The sequence below is a fragment of the Cebus imitator genome, unplaced genomic scaffold, assembly GCF_001604975.1.
Source record: "Cebus imitator isolate Cc_AM_T3 unplaced genomic scaffold, Cebus_imitator-1.0 Scaffold314, whole genome shotgun sequence".
Taxonomy (NCBI): domain Eukaryota; kingdom Metazoa; phylum Chordata; class Mammalia; order Primates; family Cebidae; genus Cebus; species Cebus imitator.
In genome coordinates, this window is record NW_016107629.1 from 779,473 (window position 1) to 785,666 (window position 6,194).

A 6,194-nucleotide genomic window follows, 5' to 3' on the forward strand; every position below is an offset into this window, starting at 1 on the left:
TAGGGCTGAACATTTCAGCCTTCTTATCACATGGTTGATTCTCTTGGAAACCAGGAAAATCACTTCATAAATTACAAGGGGGTTAGGGGCACTGAATCAGAGATATAAAGCAAACATTAACTTCTTCTTATATTACAATATCAGAAGTACCAAGTTGACAAAGGGTAGTTGTATGTATCCACTTGACTGGGCCATGAGGTGTGCAGATATTTGATCAAGCGTTATTCTGGATGTGTCTGTGAGATTGTTTAAAAATATTAACTTTTAAATCAGTCTACTGAATAAAGTAGACTGAGGAGATGAGTAGACCAAATAGATTAACATTTAAATTGGTAGGCCTAGACTTCTCCCCTTAATGTGGATTGCCTAAATCGAACGAGAAAAGTCTGAGTAAGAGGGAACTCTTCTTGCCTAACTGCCTACAAGGTGGCATTTTGGTTTTTCATGCCTTTGGACTCCAGACTGAAACATCAGCCTCTTTCTGGGTGTGAAGGGTGCTGGTCTTTGGAATGGGCTACACTATTAGCAATCTTGGTTCTCAGGCCTTCAAACTCAGGCTGCAATTTTGCAAGTGACTCCCCTGTGTTTCCATCTTGCCAATTGTAGATCTTAGGACCTGTCTGTCTCCATAATCACATAAGCCAATGCCTTATAATATACCTCTTTATTTATAAACATAGGCAGGTAGACAGATAGATGATAGATAGATAGATAGATAGATTTCCTCTATTATTTGTGGTTCTCTAGAAAATTCTGACAAATACAACTATAAAATAAAACAAAAGTAATCTATATTGGAAAAGAAGATGTGAAACTTACAACTGGAAAATAAAAGTAATCTATATTGGAAAAGAAGATGTGAAACTATCTCTATTTATAGATTACTTGCTTTTGTTTATTGAAATTCTAAAGAATCTATTTAAATACTATGGGAAGTAATAACGAAGTTAAGCAAGGTTATAGAATAAATGATGAATATTATCCCACAAGCACAGAGGACCAAAGCAAAAATGACAAATGGGATCACATAGAGTTAAAAAGTTTCTGCCCAGCAAAGGAAGCCATTAACAAAATGAAGAGACAGCCCATAAAATGGGAAAAAACATTTGCAAACTACCCATCTGACAAGGGATTAATAACCAGAATATATACAGAGCTCAAACAACTCTATAAGAAAAGAACTAATAACCCAATTTAGAAATGGGTAAAAATTCTGAATAGACATTTCTCAAAAGAAGATATACAAATGGCAAATGGACATAGGCAAAAGTGCTCAACATCATTGATCATCAAAGAAATCCAAATCAAAACTACAATGAGATATATCGTCCCAGTTAAAATGGCTTTTATCCAAAAAACAGGCAATAACAAATGCTGGCAAGGATGTGGAGGAAAAGGAATTCTAGGACACTGTTGGTGGGAATTTAAATTAGTACAACCACTATGGAGAACAGTTTGAAGGTCCTTGAAGAAAAACTAAAAGCTATGATATAATCCAGCTATCCCATTTCTAGGTATATACCAAAAATAAAGAAAATCAAGATATCAAAGAGATATCTGTACTCTCATGTTTATTGCAGCACTATTCATATTAGCCAACATCTGGAAACAACCTAAGTGTCCATCAACAGATGAGTGGATAAATAAAATGTATTTATACACAGTGGAGTACTATTCAGACATAAAAGAGAATGAGATCCTGTCACTTGCCACAACCTGGATAGAACTGAAGGTTATTATGTACAGTGAAATAAACTAGGCACAGAAAGAAAAACTTCCCATTTTCTTCACTTATTTTGGGAGTTAAAAGTTAAAACAATTGAACTAATGGAGACAGACAGTAGAATGATGGTTATTAGAGGCTAGGAAGTGTAGTGGGGAAGGGAGTTATAGAAGTGAGGTTGGTTAATGGGAACAAAATTAGTTAGAATAAATAAGATCTAGCATTTGATAGCATAACAGGGTAAATAAAGGCAATAACAATTGTGCATTTAAAAATAACTAAAATAGTTGGATTATTTATAACATGAAGAATAAACACTTCAGGTGATAAGATACCTCATTTACCCTGACGTGATTATTACACATTATATGCCATCAAAATATCTCGTGTACCCCATAAATATATACACTGACTATGTAGCCACAAAAATTAAAAATAAAGATTTTTTTAAAATATCAATATTAAAAATTCAATTATATACCATACAATAACAATGAACAATCTGAAAATAAAATTAATTATACAATTCCATTTTGGTAGCATTATAAAGAATAAAATATCTAGGAAAAAAATTTACAAAGCAAATACTAAATGTACATGCACCTCTAGGTGCACTGGTGTAGAAGTCTCATCCTGCAGATGTGGGGAGCCTTGACTCCATGGCTTGGTTGGGTGCTACCAATATGCAGCTCTCACTGGTTGGAGTTAGATGCTGCAGCACTCCCAATCTGTAATCACAAGCTCGTGGCTCTGTCTGTATGGGATTGTGGAGTTGGCACTACTGCCATGGATCTATATTGTCCTAGTGGGGAATCTCTGTGATGGCTCTCCCCAATAGCAGTTCTTTGCTTGAGCCTCCTGCCTCTCTGGGCATCCTTTGAAATCTAGATAGAGGTAGCTATACTCTCACAGCTTTGCTAAGCACAGTGCATACTGCATCTGGCTTGCTGGAGCTGCACCTGGGGTGGCTGCAGAGTGCTGTGACAGAATGTGGGGAACAAAGTCTGCCATGTTTACTGGCACCCGCAGTGGTGGCCCCTTCTTTGAAATTGTTTTGCCTCCCAGGTCCTTACACTCTGGTACTGTAATAAGAGAGATAGCCATGATTACCTCCAAAATGGCTTTAAGGTCATTCTTCCATTGTTTTGGATAATACGTCCTGGCTTCTGTTTAGACGATTGACTAATCTCCCCATTATCTGCATGAATACAGGTATTGATCGACTTACCACCTATGCAACTTACAACCATTCGACTTTACGGCCACAATCGCTAGCCACGACTGCTCTGCGTCTGGCAGCGCAAACGTTGCCCATCTGGGCGTACAACAGTGCGGACCAGCTTCCGGCAGCACTACCATCTCCGCGTGCACCATTTCAACTGTACATATAGCCCACTCAACTTACGACCAAATCGCGTTACGACTGGTCCGCGGTCCTGACCGTGGTCGTAAGTCGAGCACTAGCTGTATCACCTAGCTTTTGTTGGAATGGTTGATCCAAACTAAACTCATTAAGTTTGGTCACACCATTTGTGTTCTTTCCCAAAAAGCTTTCTCATATTTTCCAGTATGGATAGGCTGATACTTTTCCAAATTTTTACATTCCACTTTTGTTTTGATTATTTTATCATTAAGTCATCTCCCTTCTTGCATTTTACTATAAGCACGCAATTACTAAAACCAACCATGCTGCTCCTTAAATGCTTTGACTAGAAATTGTCCCAGTCAAATATCCAATTTTATTGCTCAAACTTCTATCTTTCACAAAAGATTAGGATATGAACATAATTAAGCCAAGTTCTTTGTTACTTTATAATAGGGATGGCTTTTTCCCAATTGTCCAATATCATATTCCCCATTTCTGCCTGAAACCTCATCAGAATGGCCTTTGCTGTCTATATTTCTATCAACATTATGTTCATAATCACTTAGATGTTCCCTAAGAAGATTGAGGTTCTCTCTACATCTTTCTTCTTCTATTTCTTCATCAAAATTTTCTTTAATGTTCTGTTCACTGCAATGCAGCCTTTTTCTAGAGTGTACCTCGAAATGCTTTAAGACTCTACCCTTTACCCAGTTCCAAAGTTGCTTCCATATTTTTAGGTATTTCTTATAAGAGCACCCCTATATCTTAGTACCAATTTTCTGTTTTAGTACATTTGGGCTGCTATACCAAAATATCATAACAGGGTAGTTTCAAATAAACAGTAAGTTATTTCAAAACTTCCAGAAATTTTAACGATTTCCTTTTGGAGCCTGGAAAATCCAAGATTAAGGTGTTGGCAAACTCAGTCTCTGGTGAGGGTCTTATTGGCTCATGGACAGTTATCCTTTTACTACAATATCACATGTCAGAAGAGACACGTCAGCTTTCTGTGGTCTCTTTTCTCTTTTACAAACACATTAATTCCATTCATGAGGACTCTGCTTTCATAATCTAATCACATCCCAAAGACCCTGCCCCTCAACCCAACTTTCTAATATCATCACCCTTAGAGTCAGGATTTCAATGTTATCAACTTTGGGAGGCACTAACATTCAGACCATAGCAATGATCTAGAATTAAGGCAAAACCTTCTTACAAATGACGCTAAAGGTAAAAGAGAACAAAATAAATAAATTGAACATCATCAAAATTAAAAACCTTTTTTTACTGTAAAGGATATTAACAAGAAAGTAAAAAGACAACTCATAGAATGTGAGAAAATATTTTGAAACTCCACGTCTCATAAGATACTTGTATCAATAATCTAAGGAACTCTTATGACACTATAATAAAGAGACAAATGGCCAAATAGGAATAGATACACTACTGAGAAGATTAACAAATGGCCAATCGTCATATGAAAAGACACTCAATATCATTAACCATCAGAGAATGCAAATCAAAATCACAATCACATATCACTTCACATCCACTACAATGGCTATAACCAAAAGAAAAATACCAAATAATATCAAAAGTATGAGGAAACTGGAATCCTCATACACTGTTGGTGGGAATGTGAAATGGTATGCTGCTTTAAAAACCAATCAGGTAGTTTCTGTAAAGGTTAAACACAGAGTTATGACATTTTCACAGGATTCTTAGGGGGTTGCTTTACCAGCTGGAAACCTTTGTGTCTGGTGGTGCCTTTGCCAGAGTTTTGCTTGGACTTGCTGGGCTCCTTCTTCCCATTTGGCCTGGCAGGCTGCACTCGGCTTACACTACTGGCCCGAATCCCATACCTGCAAAGGACAAAACAGTTGTGGAGTGGTGAGGGGTGCCATGAGTGAGCCAGTGGTCCAGCCACTGGGCACAGCCAGGCATACTGGCTATGGTGGAGCAAGCAGTTCTTGTTACAAGCACAGGAACCAGTACTCTGTGAACCTGTGACTGGATCAGGCGTACTGCAAGTGGGTTCCACTGCTGGCACCAGGGAACATGGTGGTGCATGGAAGCTTGGAGATGCCAGAAACTGCAGAGCCCCAAAGAGGGTGTCAGAGCTCTGGATCGGGGAGCTTCTAGGTCTAGGCCCCCAAAGAGCTGCAGCTCTTCTTTCTTATCACTTGCAACGTGGCAAACAAGGGGCATGTTTCAGCCCTGTGTTACAGCTCTTTCAGTCCCACCATTTGGTGGGTCCTAAGTCCTTGTCCCACATCCAGGAAGAATGAGGTACATGGACAACTGGAGGGTCAGTTAGGTGACGAGGTGCTTTATTGAGCAATAGTAAAGTTCTTAGGAGACCTCAAAGTGGGTAGCTTCTTTCTGCAGGCAGGTCATCCTGATGTTTGCCCAAGTCTGGCTGAGTCACGGGTTTTCATGGGCTTCAGGTGGGAGGAAGTATGTGCTGATTGCTCTGTGGGCAGCCATGTGTGGCTGGGAAAAAGCACTGTAAGTTCTCATGTTGGTCCATGGAACTGGCAGCCTGGCCCTCAGGCTTGAGGCTGTCCCAGGCCTGAAGGTGGGGCATTACCAGGGATCCTGGGGCCAGGGACATTACCTGATGCCTGGCACCCAGGCTGTGCTGATGGGCACCCACAGGCCTACACCAAGCCACCCTCAGCCCCCCACCCCTGCCTCCTTCCAGCGTGTTCAAAGTCCAGAGAGGAGGACTAGGCAGCAGGCATGTCAGCACTGCCTGGAGCGTACACACCCAGCTAGGCCAGGATGGCACCCAGGCTTGGCCTCAACTTTGCTCTGAAATTAGAGCAGCACTGGGATCGGGGAGAGGCTTGGCAGTGGGAGCAGGCATTTCTGAGTCTGTGGGATCAGGGGGACTTCCAGCTGTACCCAGGAGGGTGGGGCTCCCACCCCTCCAACTTAGAAAGGAATGGGGCTTCTGCCTGTTCTTGGCTCAGGCTGGCCTGTGGAGTGCATATCCCCAGCAGTGCCTTCCTGTTGCAGCCAGTGTCTTTGCAGCAACTGTTCTATTTGGGCTGCTGCTGTCATCAGTATGACCTAGCAATTCCACTCCTAATGTACCCATGG